At 36.4% G+C, this 18,007-nt stretch overlaps 1 protein-coding gene across 3 annotated transcripts in view; it reads right to left on the bottom strand.

Moving 5' to 3' along the window:
• UHRF1BP1L (UHRF1 binding protein 1 like) overlaps positions 1 to 18,007 on the bottom strand; it is a 95,003-nt gene that overhangs the window by 68,220 nt on the left and 8,776 nt on the right. Inside the window, exon 2 of one of the 3 annotated variants that reach the window (XM_025283673.2) lies at positions 17,714 to 17,860. The exons of the other annotated variants lie outside the window; for them this stretch is intronic. The gene's annotated coding sequence lies outside the window, so the exon portion shown is untranslated. The remainder of the gene's footprint in view (positions 1 to 17,713; positions 17,861 to 18,007) is intronic. 3 annotated transcript variants of the gene reach the window in all.

Below are 18,007 nucleotides of genomic sequence, written 5' to 3'. Positions count from 1 at the left end.
TACTTACCTTCTTCCACAATTATCTCTTCACATTCAGATAACAAATCCTCGGACATTCTTTTAAAACTTCATCAGCTAATACATATTTCTTGAATTATTCACCTTGTCCTGAAAGTTTTTATGGTTCCTATTATAGTATATGTTATTAGAGATTCACATCAATGCCTACTATTTTTCTAAACTTAGAAAGTGGCTATGCTACTTGATAATATTTTTCTCAAATAACAGCTATAATTAGAAATAATCATTTTAATTCTGGTATTCCATGCATGAAAAACTAGATTTTACAGGTAATTTAACAACGCATGTTGAATTGTATAATTTAAAAGTTTAAAGCAGGCACAATCTGAAGTTCTTGGATAGGCTTCAAGGGGGTTTTTGAACACCACAATGGCCAAGAACCATTGCTTTAAAGCAACAGGATTAATTTTAACCATCCAGAAAATAAATTACTTCAATACCATTGTGTTTGATTTAATTAACTTATTTTGAAATTAATTTATTAATAATAAATACCTCCTAGGGTGCCTGCCCAGTTACCAGTGATTCCATCTTCTCAAAGGCTATAAACATAGGGAAAACGTACAGATTTAAGACATGTTAACATACATCCTTGGTTATAGCTGATTTGATCTAGACACTGACAAGACATTTAGATTCTTTAATCAGATTTCTTCCTTCAGAAATTTAAAACTAAAACACTGCATTAGAACCAAGCTGACAAATAATAAAGATGATGGCTGAGAAACACAAATCCAACATTTAAAACTTAAAAGATACCATAAAGATTCTTCCCCCATCATTATTCCATTCTCTCCAATTGGGCCCAGCTAAAATCCTGAAACAAACTAGTAACTGAAATCACTAACTAGTATCTCAAGACTGTGTGTCCCTACAAAAATTACATTCTCACTGTATATGAAAAGATATTATAAGAACCAAAATCTTTATGTAAGCAATTCTGACAATAGCTTCTGCCTGACTTTACTAAAAATAATATTTCTAGAAGAGTACCTTAAGACCGTATGTAAAGTTATACAAGACAGCATGCTACTGCAGCATGCTCCCAAAATCTGATAGTCTGCCAAGTCCTTTGGCTAAGATCATTAAGTTGTTAATCTTCACCTAATTACATCCTTTCACAGACCATGGGCTTCATCAGGCAGCCATAAAGATTTCTCCAATTGGGATTTCCATGGTGGTCCAGTAGCTAAGACTCCACACTCCCAATGCAGGGGGCCTGGGTTCAAGTCCTGGTTGGAAAACTAGTTCCCACATGATGCAACTAAAGATACTGCATGTTGCAACGGAGGTCAAAGATCATGTGTGCCACAACTAAGACCTGGCACAGGCAAATAAATAAATATAAATATTTTTAAAAAGATTTATCTAATCAAAACTAAGAAATAAATGAGGCTTTTCTAAAGAAACCCCTATTCCGTTTCTGCCTTATGTGCACACCAACTCGCTTCAGTCTTGTCCAACTCTTTGCAGCCCTCTGGACTGTTACCCACACCAGGCTCCTCCATCCATGGGATTCTCCATCAAGAATACTGGAGTGTGTTACCATGCCCTCCTCCAAGGGATCTTCCCGACCCAGGGATCAAACCCATGTTTCTTATGTCTCCTGCCCTGGCAGGCAGGTTCTTTAGCACCAGTGCCACCTACCTTACCCAATACCATTTCCTCACCCCAGTTGTACCTCCTTTAATCAGGCACCCTCCTCTTAAGGCTAGTTGCCTTCTTACCCCACTTTTGCCTCATCATCTTCAGGCTCAAAAAGTGAATTCGTTGTTTTAAAAATTTTGGATATGAACTACAGTACATACATATGAAACAAATTATTTCTCAAAGTAAAGTTTAATATAGCCTGAAATTTTCCATTCTATTTCCTTCTTTTAAAATGGTCATCAACAACACTGACTCCGCAAGGCAAACTAAGACCCACAGTTTAACAAACAATACGTAAGAAGTATATACATCATGACCAAGTATTCATTCCAGTAACGAAGGCTGGTTTAACATTCAAAATCAATTAATATAATTCACCATACGAAAAATAAAATCACATGATGATCTCAGTAGAGGCATAAAAAGGCATTTGACAAAGTTAACACCATGAGTGGACATATAACTCTCAATAAACTAGGAACTGAAGAGAACTTCCCCAAAACTACAAAGAACTTGTACAAAAACTCTAGGGTTACAATCACACTTTATGATGAGACACTAAAATGCTTTTCCCCTAAGACAGAGATAAGACAAGGAGGTCTGCTCTCAATACTTTTATTCAACTCTATATTAAAGGTTCTAGCTGACATAGGAAGGCAAAAAATAAAAAATAATTTTAAAATAATAAAAATAAAAGTCATTCAGTTTAGAAATAAAACTATTTTTTCCCAGATGACATTATCATCTATGTAGAAAATCCTATGAATCTTAGGACAAAAACAAACCCAAACTACCAGAGCTAATAAATGAGTTTACCAAGGTTACAAGGTAATAAGACTAACATAAAAAAATAAAATGAATTGAAGACACAAGAAAGACTCCCAGTGGCCAAAGCTGGAAAAATCTGGACAACAAAATACAATTTATTGGATTATAACTCAAAGCATAAAGTAAATATACATGAGTTTACATAGATAAAAATGCATGACTGAATAAGTAAATAACTGGAAGAAAATAGATAAGCCTCCTGCACAGAAAAATTTTAAATAGCTTATAAGATATTCCAACCTTAGGGAAGTGGAGCAGAACTCCTCACTCATTTTGTGTTAGCTGCATATAGTACTTCCTTCCTTCCTTCCAAAACATATGGTATGAAAGTGAGGAATAGGGTAATTTTATAGTGGATAACCTGACAAACACTGTATCAATCAGGTGATCAATGCAACATCACCAATAAGAGATCTAAAAACACATACAGACTGAAGGTGAAGAGAATGAAAGATATTCTATGCATGGAAATCAAAAGAAAGCCAGAGTAATAATAATTATATCAGAAAAAGTATACTTTAATACAAAGACTGTAACAAGAGACAAAGAAGGAATTGCATAGTGATCAAAAGATCAATCCAAGTTGAAGAGGCAACAGTTGTAAATATACATATATGCACCCAACATGGGTTTCCCAGGTGGCGCTAGTGGTAAAGAATCCATCTGCCACTGCAGGAAACATAGAAGACACGGGTTCAATCCCTGGGTCGGGAAGACCCCCTGGAAAAGGGCATGGCAACCCACTCCAGTATCCTTACCTAGAGAATCCCATGGACAGAGGAGGCTGATAGGCTACAGTACATATGGTCACAAAGAGTTGGACACAACTGAAGCAACTTAGCATGCACACCAAACATAGGAAAATCTAAATATGTAAGCAAATATTAACAGACACAGAGGAAGAAACTGATAGTAACACAATAACAGAAGGGGATTTTAACACCCTACTTTTATCAATGGACAGATGATTCTGACAGAAAAATCAGTAAGAAAACACTGGTCCTAAATGACACATTAGACCACATGAAGTTGATTGATATTTATAGAGCATTCCATCTAAAAACAGCAGAATATAAATTATTTTCAAGTACACATGGAACATTCTTTAGGACAGATCACACAATAGATTATAATACAAGTTTCATTATATTTCAGAAGATTGAAAACATTAAGCATCATTTTCAACCACAACACTATGAGACTAAACATCAACTACAAGGGGAAAAAAAAAGAACAAAAAGCACAAACATGTGGAGGGTAAACAATATGCTCTAAACAACCAATGAGTCAATGAAGAAGTCAAAGAGGAAATTAAAAAATAACCTAGAGACAAATGAAAACACAATGACCCAAAATCTACAGACTCAGCAAAAGAAGAGGGAAGTTGACAGCAATACTAGCTTATGTCAGGAAACGAGGAAAATCATAAATCTAAAGAAACTAAAAAAAGAACAAACAAAATCCAAAGTTGGTAGAAGGAAAAAAATCATAAAGATCAGAGCAGAAATAAATAGAAAGAAAAAAATAGAAAAGATAAATGAACAAAAAGTTGGTTATTTGAAAATTTAAACAAAACTGACAAACTTGTAGTCAGACTCTTCAAGAAAAAAAGAAGGGCCACATCAATAAAATCAGAAATGAAAAAGAAGTTACAACTGACACCACAGAAATACAAAAGATCATAAGAGACTACTACCAACAAATATGTCAATAAAATGGACAGCCTAGAAGAAATGACAAATTCTTAGAAATGTACAATTTTCAAAGACTGAATCAGAAAGAAATAGAAAACATGACCAATTACCAATAGTAAACGTGAATTAAATAATTTCAAAAACTCCCAAAAAACAAAAGTCCAGAACCAGAGGGCTTCAAAGGTGAATTCTACCAGCTAGAGGAAAAGTTAACACCTATCTCTCTCAAATTATTCCCAAAACACACAGAGGAAGAAATACTTCCAAACTCATTCTACAAGGCCTGCATCACCCTGATATCAAAACCAGACAAACACATCACAAAAAAAGAAAATTCAAGGCCAAGATCACTGATGAACATAGATGCAATATTCCTATAGAGAATTATTAGCAAGCCAAATTAAACAATACATTAAAAGTATCACACAGCATGACTGAGTGGCATTTGTCCCAGAGATGCAAGAATGACTCAAAAGCCACAAAACAATCAATGTGATAAACCATATTCAGTTCAGTTCAATTCAATCGCTCAGTCGTGTCCATATTAACTGAAGAATAAAATCATATGATCATCTCAACAGATATAGCATTTGATAAAATTGAACAATTATTTATGATAAAAACTCTCTACAAAGTGGATATAGAAGGAACATAGCTCAACATAATAAAGGCCATATATGACAAATCCACAGCTACATCATACTTAATGGTAAAAGCTGAAAGCATTTCCTCTAAGATCAGGAACAAGACAAGGATTCCCACTCTTGTCACTTTTTTTATTCAGTATAGCATTGGAAGTCTTAGGCACAGAAATCAGACAAGAAAAATTAATGAAAAAAAGGAACAAAACTGGAAAGGAAGAAGTAAAACTGTCACCGCTTGCAAATGACATGGTACTATACATAAAAATCCCAAAGACACCAAGAAAAAAATACTAGAACTCACTGATGAATTCAGTAAATTTGTAGGATACAAAATAATATACATAAATTATCGTATCCTTATACACTAACAATGAACTGTCGGAATGAGAAATTAAGGAAACAATCCCATTTACCACTGCATTAAAAAAGAATAAAATACTTAGGAATAAACCTATCTGAGGAGGCAAAAGACAAGTCCTCTGAAAACTATAAGACAATGATGAAAGAAAGTGAAGACACAAACAAATGTAAAGATATAATGTATTCTTAAATTGGAAGAATCAATGTTGTTAAAATGACCATACTACCCAAGGCAATCTATAGATTCAATGCTGCTGCTGCTGCTTCTAAGTCACTTCAGTCATGTCTGACTCTGTGTGACCCCACAGACGGCAGCCCACCAGGCTCCCCCGTACCTGGGATTCTCCAGGCAAGAACACTGGGGTGGGTTGCCATTTCCTTTTCTAATGAATGAAAGTAAAAAGTGAAAGTGAAGTCGCTCAGTTGTGTCTGACCCTCAACACAATCCCTAACAAATTACGAACAGTATTTTTCACAGGACTAGAAACAATTTTAAAATTTGTATAAAAACACAAAGACCTCAGAGAGCCAAAATAATCTTGAGAAAGAACAAAGTTGGAAGTATCACACTGCCTGATTTCAAACTACTCTACAAAGCTACAGTAATCGAAACAGTACGGTACTGGCACAAACACAGACACATATATCAATGGAAAAGAACAGAGTTCAGGAATGAGCCAACACTTGTATAGGCAATTAATCTACAACAAAAGAGGCAAGAATATACAATGTGGAAAAGACAGCCTCCTTAATAAATGATGTTGGTAAAACTGGACAGCTGCATGCAAAAGAATCAAATTGTACTAATTTCTCACATCATGCACAAAAATAAATTTAAAATGGATTAATAAAGACAAATGTAAGAACAGAAATCATAGAACTTCTCTAATAACACATAGGCAGTATGCTCTTGGACACTGGTCTTGGTAATATATTTTTGGATATATTTACATATCTCTTCAGGCAAGTGAAACTAAAGCAAAAATAAACAATGAGACTATATCAAACTAAAAAGTGTTTATACAGTGCAGGAAACTATCAACAAATAAAAAGGTCACCTACTGGATGAGAGAAGATATCCATAAACAATATATCTAACAAAGGGTTAAAACACAAAGAATTCAAACATTTAAAAAAGGTCAGAAGACCTGGATATTTTCCCAAAGAAGGCAGACAGATGATCAAAAGGAATCTGAAAAGATGCTCAACATCAGTAATCATGAGGGAAATGCAAATCAAATATCACCTCACATCTGTAAGATTGGCTATTATCAGAAAAACCACAAATAATAAGTATTAATGAGGATGTGTAGAAAAGGGAACCCTCATGGACTGTTGGTGGGGCTGTAAATGGGTACAGCCACAATGGAAAACAATAGAGAGGCTCCTTCAAAATTTAAAAACAGAGGTGCTCAATCGTGTCTGACTTTTTGCAACCCATGGTCTATAGACGGCCAGGTTCCTCTGCCCATGAAATTCTTTAGGCAAGATTACTGGAATGGGTTGTCATTCCCTCCTCCAGGGAATCTTCCCAACCCAGGGATAGAATCCAAGTCTCCTGCATTGTTGGCAGTCTCTTTACCATCTGAGCCACCAGGAGCTATCACATAATCCAGCAATTCCACTCCTGGATATTTATCCAAAAGAAACTGAAACACTATTTAGAAAAGATATATATGCCCCTGTGTTCACTGCAGCATTACTTACAATAGCCAAGATATGGAAGCAATCTACATGTTTATCAAAGGAATATTACTCGGCCATAAAACAGATAAAGAGAATGAACAAGTGGTTGCCAGGGGGGAGACGGACAGAAGAAGAAAAAAATAGGTGAGGGAGATTAAGCAGTACAAAATTCCATTTGTAAAATGAACAAATCACAGGTGTGAAATCTACAGTGTGGGAAATACAGTCAATAATTATGTAATATCACTGTATGGGAAAAGATGGTCAACTAGACTTATCGTGGTGGTCATTAGGAAATATATAGAAATGCTGAATCACTATATTGTGTAACAAGAACTAACATAGTGCTGTAGGTCAATTACACTTCAAAAACAAATAAACACAAAAAAGAGATGAGATTTGTGGTTACCAGAGGGCAGACGGAGGGATAACTAGATGAAGGCAGTCCAAAGGTACAAAAAGAAAATTATGACCAACCTAGACAGCACATTAAAAAGCAGAGACATTACTTTGTCAACAAAGGTCCGTCTAGTCAAGGCTATGGTTTTTCCAGTAGTCATGTGTGGATGTGAGAGTTGAACTGTAAAAAAAGCTGAGCTCTGAAGAATTGATGCTTTTGAACTGTGGTGTTGGAGAAGACTCTTGAGAGTCCCTTGGACTACAAGGAGATCCAAAGAGTCCATCCTAAATGAGATCAGTCCTGGGTATTCATTGGAAGGACTAATGTTGAAGCTGAAACTCCAAATCTCTGGCCACCTGATGTGAAGAGCTGACTCATTTGAAAAGACCCTGATGCTGGGAAAGATTGAGTGCAGGAGGAGAAGGGGATGACAGAGGATGAGATGCTTGGATGGCATCACCGACACAATGGACATGCTGCTGCTGCTGCTAAGTCACTTCAGTCGTGTCCAACTCTGTGCAACCCCATAGATGGCAGCCCACCAGGCTCCCCCATCCCTGGGATTCTCCAGGCAAGAACACTGGAGTGGGTTGCCATTTCCTTCACGAAAGTGAAAAAGTGAAAGTGCAGTCGCTCAGTTGTGTCCGACTCTTAGCGACCCCATGGACTGCAGCCCACCAGGCTCCTCCGTCCATGGGATTTTCCAGGCAAGAGTACTGGAGTGGGGTGCCATTGCTTTCTCCACAATGGACGTGAGTCTCAGTGAACTCCGGGAGTTGGTGATGGACAGGGAGGCCTGGTGTGCTGCGGTTCATGGGGTTGCAAAGAGTCAGACATGACTGACTGACTGAACTGACTGGAAGGTACAAACTTGTAGTAATAAGTAATACTAAGGATGCAATGTAAAACATAATAAATATAATTAACACTGCTGTATATTAATATGAACATTAAGAGAGTAAATCCTAAAAGTTCTCATCACAAAAAAAATTGTTTTCAATTCTTTAATTTTGTATACATGTGATATGATTGATGTCCACTAAACTTACTCTGGTCATCATTTCATGATGCATGTACATAAAACAAGTTATTATGCTATAGAACTTAAACATACAGTGCTGTATGACTTCAGTATAATTAATTATATATCTCAATAAAACTGGAAAAAAATAATGATAAAACACACTGATAATATGTACCCTTAATTTGACAATAAAAATGGCTCTTTACTTTTGTTGTGTTTTTGCCAAAACCCCATAACCCATTTTAATTATGAGAAAAAATAGATAAAAAGCCTGTTGGAGAGACACTGAACAAAATATCTGACAAATATTACTCAACTCTCAAGGTCATGAAACACAAGGAAAGTCTGAGAAACAGTCACAGCCTGGAGGGGCCTAAAAAGACATAATGATTAAATATAATGTAGTATTCACAATGGGTTCCTGGAACAGAAAAAGGATACTAGGCAAAAACTAAGGAAATTTGAATAAAATATTGGCTGTAGTTAATAATAATTTATATAAATATTTACTCATTAATTGTGGTAAATGTACCATACTAATGTAAGATGTTAGCAGTACAGGAGATGTGCTAGGGAATGTATGAAAACTCTCTGTACTAGCCTTAGAACTTTTCTACAAATCTAAAAGTATTCTAAAGTAAAAATCTCATTTAAAAAATCATTGAGCTGCATATGGGAAGTTTATGTCAATAAAAAGTTACTGCAATAAAAGTGTTAATTATGGTTCCATATGCTAGCAACAAACAATCAGAAAATTTTAAAGTATCATTTACATTAGTAGAACGAGTTTGAAATTTTTAGAGATGAACCTGACAAAGGGTTATAAGACCTATATACCAAAAACTAGAAGATACTGCTGAGAGAAATTAATCAAGACATAATTATATAGAGAAATAAAACAAGTAGGTAGATCAGAAGACAGTATTGTTTAGATGTCAGTTCTCCCCAAACAGAATTATGGATCCCAAGCAAATATCCAGCAGACTTTTTGGTAGGAATGACAACCTGATTCTAAAATTTACATGAAAATGCAAAAAACCTAGCATGTCAAAATAACTCTGATCCACCAGAAAATTACTAGAACTAATCAATGATTATAGTAAAGTTGCAGGATATAAAATCAACACACAGAAATCCCTTGCATTCCTATACACTAATAATGAGAAAACAGAAAGAGAAATTAAGGAAACAATTCCATTCACCATTGCAACGGAAAGAATAAAATACTTAGGAATATATCTACCTAAAGAAACTAAAGACCTATATATAGAAAACTATAAAACACTGGTGAAAGAAATCAAAGCGGACACTAATAGATGGAGAAATATACCATGTTCATGGATCAGAAGAATCAATATAGTGAAAATGAGTATACTACCCAAAGCAATTTATAGATTCAATGCAATCCCTATCAAGCTACCAATGGTATTCTTCACAGAGCTAGAACAAATAATTTCACAATTTGTATGGAAATACAAAAAACCTCGAATAGCCAAAGCAATCTTGAGAAAGAAGAATGGAACTGGAGGAATCAACCTACCTGACTTCAGGCTGTACTACAAAGCCACAGTTATCAAGACAGTATGGTACTGGCACAAAGACAGAAATATAGATCAATGGAACAAAATAGAAAGCCCAGAGATAAATCCACGCACATATGGACACCTTATCTTTGACAAAGGAGGCAAGAATATACAATGGATTAAAGACAATCTCTTTAACAAGTGGTGCTGGGAAAACTGGTCAACCACTTGTAAAAGAATGAAACTAGAACACTTTCTAACACCATACACAAAAATAAACTCAAAATGGATTAAAGATCTCAACGTAAGACCAGAAACTATAAAACTCCTAGAGGAGAACATAGGTAAAACACTCTCTGACATAAATCACAGCAGGATCCTCTATGACCCACCTCCCAGAATATTGGAAATAAAAGCAAAAATAAACAAATGGGACCTAATTAAACTTAAAAGCTTCTGTACAACAAAGGAAACTATTAGCTAGGTGAAAAGGCAGCCTTCAAATTGGGAGAAAATAATAGCAAATGAAGCAACTGACAAACAACTAATCTCAAAAATATACAAGTAACTCCTACAGCTCAACTCCAGAAAAAAATAAATGACCCAATCAAAAAATGGGCCAAAGAACTAAATAGACATTTCTCCAAAGAAGACATACAGATGGCTAACAAACACATGAAAAGATGCTCAACATCACTCATTATCAGAGAAATGCAAATCAAAACCACTATGAGGTACCATATCACGCCAGTCAGAATGGCTGTGATCCAAAAGTCTACAAGCAATAAATGCTGGAGAGGGTGTGGAGAAAAGGGAACCCTCTTACACTGTTGGTGGGAATGCAAACTAGTACAGCCACTATGGAGAACAGTGTGGAGATTCCTTAAAAAACTGGAAATAAAACTACCCTATGATCCAGCAATCCCACTGCTGGGCATACACACTGAGGAAACCAGAAGGGAAAGAGACACGTGTACCCCAATGTTCATTGTAGCACTGTTTATAATAGCCAGGACATGGAAGCAACCTAGATGTCCATCAGCAGATGAATGGATAAGAAAGCTGTGGTACATATACACAATGGAGTATTACTCAGCCATTAAAAAGAATACATTTGAATCAGTTCTAATGAGGTGGATGAAACTGGAGCCTATTATACAGAGTGAAGTAAGCCAGAAAGAAAAACACCAATACAGTATACTAACGCATATATATGGGATTTAGAAAGATGGTAACAATAACCCTGTGTACGAGACAGCAAAAGAGACACTGATGTATAGAATAGTCTTATGGTCTCTGTGGGAGAGGGAGAGGGTGGGAAGATTTGGGAGAATGGCATTGAAGCATGTATAACATCATGTATGAAATGAGTCGCCAGTCCAGGCTCGATGCACGATACTGGATGCATGGGGATGGTGCACTGGGACGACCCAGAGGGATGGTATGGGGAGGGAGGAGGGTTCAGGATGGGGAACACATGTATACCTGTGGCGGATTCATTTCGATATTTGGCAAAACTAACACAATATTGTAAAGTTTAAAATAAAATAAAATTAAAAAAAAAAAACAACTCTGAAAAAGATAAACCATGTTGGAGGCCTTGTCCCACCAATTTCAAGTTTATTTAAAAGCTACAGTAATCAACACAGTCTGATATTGGAGAAAAGACAAATAATCAGTGGAACAAAACAGTCCTGAAACAGACCCAAGTTTACAGTCAGCTGATTTTCAATAAAGGTACAATATCAATTCAGTGAGAAAAAGATGGTATTTTCAATAAATTGTGTTAGAGCAACTGTTTAGCAATATGCAAAGAGAAGGAAAAAAGAACTTTGATACTTAATCACATCACAAATAACAAATTAACTCTAAATGGATTGCAGACTAAAATCTAAGAACAGAAACTATAAAACTACTGTAAGAAAATGCTGGAGAAAAAGACTTTGAGCCTGGTAAAGATTTCTGTAACCCAACAAAAAATTCACAAACCAAAAAAGAAAAAAATCAACAAATTATACTTCATCAAAATTAAAAATCTTGTGCATCAAAAGATACTATTTCTACAAAATAAGCCACAGACTGGCAGAAAATATTTACAAACATATATCTGAAAAACGACTTATATCTACAATATATAAGGAACTCTTACAACTCAAAAGTAAGCCACCTCATTAATTAAATAGGTAAAAGATTTAAACAGACTCTCAAACAAAAGAAGGCATACAGATTGTGTATAAGCACACTGAAAGATGTACATCATCAGTCAATGCTGCTAAGTCGCTTCAATCGTGTCTGACTCTGTGCGACCCCATAGACGGCAGCCCACCAGGCTCCCCCGTCCCTGGGGTTCTCCAGGCAAGAACACTGGAGTGGGTGGCCATTGCCTTCTCCATCAGTCAATAGGAAACTGCAAATTAAAAACCACAATCAGATACCACTCTTTATCCACTAAACTGGGCAAAATTAAAAGACTAAACTGAATGCTAGTGAAGAATGGAGCAAGTGGAACCGTCACACAGTTGCTGGTAAGAATATAAAATACAGACTTTGGAACACATTTATTCAAGAGAAATGAAAAGTATATGTCCTCACAAAGATTTAAACATAAATGTTCACAGGAGCTTTATTTGTAACAGCCCAAACTAGAAAGAACACAAATGACGATTAACAGGTGAATGGATAAACAATTCCACTGTGGAACTGTGGCATACACACAATGGAATATACCCAGCAATACGACATAATGCATAAAACAACAAAGGTTAATTGCAAAATAATTATGCTGAGGGAAAAAGGGCAGGAAAGAAGTATACTAAATTATTATATGAAATCCTGGGAAATACAAACTAATGTAAGTGAAATAAAGTAGATCAATAATAATAACAGATAAGGCAGGAAGACAGGATGGAGAAGATTATAAAGGAGTATAAAGAAATGTTTGAGAGCATAAATCAAAATTTCAACAAATTGTACACCTTTAGTATGTGCAATTTATTGCACAAAACAATTATATTTCAATAGAAGTGTTTAAATCAGATATTTATATAAGTAATTATATATACCCATATATAAATATATATATATATATGGCTTCCCTTGTGGCTCAGCTGATAAAGAATCCGCCTGCAATGCGGGAGACCTCGGTTTGATCCCTGGGTTGGGAAGATCCTCTGAGGCAGGGAAAGGTGGCTTGGAGAATTCCATGGACTGTATAGTCCATGGGGTCGCAAAGAATTAAACACAACTGAGTGACTTTCATTTCACTTCACTTTATATATAAATATATATATATATAAAACTTGTTATACTAGATTAGTTGATTTTAATTGTATAATACAAAAACAATCAAGCCAAACAAACTGTAAAGCAAATATGTGTGGATGTGTATCTCTTAATAAAAAAGAATGGACTAGCTAACTTAATAAAATATAAGGAAATGAGAATTACTAAGGTCTTTGAACCATGGCTTTTTGAAAACCACACCATTGCTATTGTCATCTAGAAGTGATTTAGAGCCAAGTAAAATAACTTAGTAGAGCCATAGGAAGTATTTATACAAGCAAAGAATATAAAATAATTTTACAATTTTAGTGCCGGAAAAGTTTCTCTAATTCAAAGTCCTCATTTTACAGCAGAGAATGTGAAGCCTAGAGAGGTTAAGTTCATAGTTCAAGGTCTCACTAAGGCAGAGCCAAGACTATAATCAAATTTGTACAATTTTAACTTAAAAGGTATTTTAGGATCAATTACCATTCCATTCCCCTTCATGGATCACAGCCTTGTCGTGGCAAAGGGGCTTGCATAACTCAATGAAGCTATAAGCCATGCCATGCAGGGCCACCCAAGACAGACAGGTCATAGCGGAGAGTTCTGACAAAACACGGCCCACTGGAGAAGTGAACGGCAAATCACTCCAGTATTTTTGCCCCAAGAATCCCATGAACAGTATGAAAAGGTAAAATGATACAATGCGAGATGAGTCCCTCAGGTCGGAAGGCGCCCAATATGCTACTGTGGAAGAGTGGAGAAATAGCTCCAGAAGGAATGAAGAGGCTGGGCCAAAGTGGAAATGACACTAGGTTGTAGATGTGTCTGAAAGTATAGTCAGATGTGGTGAAAGTAAAGCCTGATGCTGTAAACTGAACAATATTGCATGGGAACCTGGTAAGTTCCTAAATCAAGGTAAATTGGACATGGTCAAGCAGGAAAAGGACAGTTTTCATTCCAATCCCAAAGGGCAATGACAAAGAATGTTCAAACTACCACACCACTGCACTCATTTCACATGCTAGCAAGATTATGGCTTCAGCAGTATGTGAACCAAGAACTTCTAGATGTATTAGCTGGGTTTAGAAAAGGCAGAGGAGGAACCAGAAATCAAATTGCCAACATCCATTGGTCATATAGAAAGCAAAGGAACTCCAGAAAAACATCTATTTCTGCTTCATCGACTATGTGAAAGCCTTGGACTGTGTGAAGGATCACAACAAACTGTGGAAAATTCTTAAAGAGATGGGAATATCAGATGACCTTACTTGTCTCCTGAGAAACCTGTATGCAGGTCAAGAAGCAACAGTTAGAAACAGACATGGAACAACAGACTGGTTCCAAATTGGGAAAGGAGTATTCACCCTGCTTACTTAAAATCATATACGGAGCACATCTTATGAAATGCTGGGCTGGATGAATCACAAGCTGGAATCAAGATTGCTAGGAGAAATATCAACAACCTCAGATATGCAGATGATACCACTCTAATGAAAGTGAAGAGAAACTAAAGAGCCTCTTGATGAAGGTGAAAGAGAAAAGTGAAAAAGCTGGCTTAAAACTCAACATTCAAAAAACTAAGATGACGGCATCCAGTCCCATCATTCATGGCAAACAGATGGGGAAAAGTGGAAACAGTGACAAATTTTATTTTCTTGGGCTACAAAATCACTGCAGCCACAAAATTAAGACACTTGCTCCTTGGAAGAAAAGCTATGACAAACCTAGACAGCATATTAAACAGCAGAGATATCACTTGACAGACCAAGGTCTGTATAGTCAAAGCTATGGCTTTCCCAACATGTATGGATGTGAGAGTTGGACCATCAAGAAGACTGAGCACTGAAGAATTGATGCCTTTGAATTGTGGTGTTGGAGAAGACACTTGAGAGAGTCCCTTGGACTGCAGGAGATCAAACCAGTCAATCCTAAAGGAAACCCTGAATATTCATTGGAAGGACTGTTGCTAAAGCTCCAATACTTTGGCCACCTGATGTGAAGAACTGACACACTGGAAAAGACCCTGATGCTGGGAAAGACTGAGGGCAGGAGGAGGAGGATTGCGGCAACAAAGGATGAGATGGTTGGATGGCATCACCCATTCGGTGGACATGAACTTGGGCAAACTTCAGGGAAGGCTGGCATGCTGCAGTGCATAGGGTCACAAAGAGTTGGCCACGACTTGGTGACTGAACAACAACAAATTTTTTTTAAAAAAACTACAAGGATGGGACAAGGATCAAGATATGTTCATAATAAATTCCCCCCTCCCCCGCCTTTTTTTTTGAGCATTCACAATTTGCAGAGTTTATTTGGCTTGGTTGTTTTTGTAATATTCATGTAAAGAAAATCAACCAATCCCGTCTAACTAGTTTTTCCACAGAAACATTCAAAGAATGGAAAGGCTGCAAACTGGCAGCCTATGAGCTGTGTTTTGCCCACAGACATGTTTTGTCTGGCCTGCACAGTGTTTCTAACAACCAGAATATGTGGCTAACATTTAAAATGGGTAGTGAAGTGAAGTAAAGTGAAGTCGCTAGTCGTGTCAGACTCTTTGCGACCCCATGGACTGTAGCCTACCAGGCTCCTCCGTCTGTGGGATTCTCCAGGCAAGAATACTGGAGTGGGTTGCCATTTCCTTCTCCAGGAGATCTTCCCAACCCAGGGATCGAACCCGGGTCTCCCCATTGCAGGCAGACACTTTACCATCTGAGCCACCAGGAAAACCTGGGTTTCTAAATTTCGTTGAAATGTCAGAAAACCTGACACAATTAGGTATACTTTCTTCAAGGCAAAAACTGAGCTCTGATTAAGCTCTTGGGTAACTTAGACAAATGAGGCAAAATTACTGCTTTCAAAGACCTCATGATTTACTATTAGAAGCAATCACATAAAGAAATTATTGTAGTGTTTTACAGTCATACTATGTGCCAGGCAATGCGTGACGGATGTTGTAATAAAAATGAGACTAGGTTAAGATGGAGAAGGGAAGAGGTCATCAACTTTGTTAAAAAGCCTACTGCTAATGAGAAGCCTGCAGACTGCAATGAGAGAAAGCACACAGACAACAATGAAGAACCAAGAGCAGCCAATAATAAATAAATATTTTTTTTTAAAAAGAAGCATGAGAAATGAGAATACTTAACCTCAACTGATCCAAGAAATTATGATTTAAATCTGGGTAGTGGCACAGAGTCGGACACGACTGAAACGACTTAGCAGCAGCAGCAGCAGCAGTGACAGTAGAGATATTCAAATCTTACTGATGTCTACTTTGTAGCAAATAATCTGCTATATGTTTTGTTCAGGATAAAAAAGATAAATTCGAGAATTATTTAAATAAAAAGGGAGAATGACTGATTAAAATGAGAAGGTTAAGAAGAAAAAGGAATTAAGCTTCGTAGGTGACTTGAATAAAAAGCACAGACAGATGTGATTTAAGCTTAGACGAAAATCACTATACCTCACCTTCAATAAGCTAAGCACAAACCAGACCAAAAAAGAAATGTTAAGGAGGTGTAATCTAGTCTGAAGCAAAGGTCCCAGAGGATTTGCTAGAGGTATACACAAAATCAGAACCATCCTTGAATGCCACGAGAAACAACAGAAGTTCTTAACTACCAATATCTTAACAATCTCAAAGGTTTTTCTAATGGTCTACTGAAAGATAAAGCTTGGCATTCTTCCTTGGCAATTTGGATAAGATCCAGATAACCAAATGATGATGGAATCAAGAATATTGGAAAGCAAACAAGAATATTGGGAAATAATATTTAAGTCATCATACCTATACAATTGCCAGCTAATATATGGTCAGCAAGTTTATAAACTGTTCCATTACACTAAGGATAAGTATGTAACCAGTGGCTCAATTCTGCTCATGACTAGTCTTCAATTATGAATTTCTTAGTAGACTCAGAGTTCCAAAGTATTTAAGTGTATAAATTTACCAAGCATGAGAAGCATTCAAATATAAGTTTCTAGGTTTTTCATTGAGTCCTAGACTAAAATATTTAGTGCTATTTCCATGAATCTGATTTTATAGTGTAACTGTTTTCCCTGATTTTTAAAGGGCAATGGGAGAGAGAAGAAAAGATTGGAGTGGGAGCCCTTACATTCTTCAAAATGAATCCTATTTCCACAGCTGTTCATGAGAGTTATTCCAACATCTTTGATAAAAATTATAACCAACATTAAATACACAAAACTTTTAAGTTCTTCAGTGAATTGGTCAAAACATTCTCTTTACGAAAAAAGCCTTCATACCTCATTAATTACATTAGACTATAATGCCTAACCCATTAAAGAGCAGATAATGTTAACTACTATTTCCAAGTAGCTGACAATAAGTTATAAAACTCACTCATGCAACATCAAAGACCTGGTTATAACTTTAAGTGCATTGCCAAATCTTATATATTAGAAGACATTCTAAGAGAATTGCATGGGCCTGTAGCTACATAGTTTAAAAAAAAAAAAAAAAAACATGAAATTGGTGTCTGACTAAAACAAGAAGAATTAGAAAATATTCTCAAAGTATCTTTATCTGGGCACAGGAAGTGCTTGCATTTACAGAGAGAGAAGAAAAAAAAAAAAATGGGGAATAGAAGAATTACCTGAGGGCAGGAAATTCAGACAAAAGGTCCCTACTCCTGGTGAAAGCAAGTAGTCAGTTGCCAGGGTTTCTTAGACTCCTCTGGGACTCATTTGGGTGATTATGAAATTCACAGCACATCAATCTCCACCACAATCAGCAGGGATCGCTGCAGGGAATGGGTACACAGGGGACACAGAAGGGAGCAAGTTTAAGGGAAGGAAGAGGAAAGGAATGATATGATAAAAATATTTAGCTGTGAGTCACTTTAAAGAAAATACAGTTGTATTTCACACTGGATTAACTATAGGCAAAT

Source organism: Bubalus bubalis, chromosome 4 (assembly GCF_019923935.1).
Source record: "Bubalus bubalis isolate 160015118507 breed Murrah chromosome 4, NDDB_SH_1, whole genome shotgun sequence".
Lineage (NCBI taxonomy): Eukaryota > Metazoa > Chordata > Mammalia > Artiodactyla > Bovidae > Bubalus > Bubalus bubalis.
This window is presented reverse-complemented; position numbering and strand designations above follow the sequence as displayed.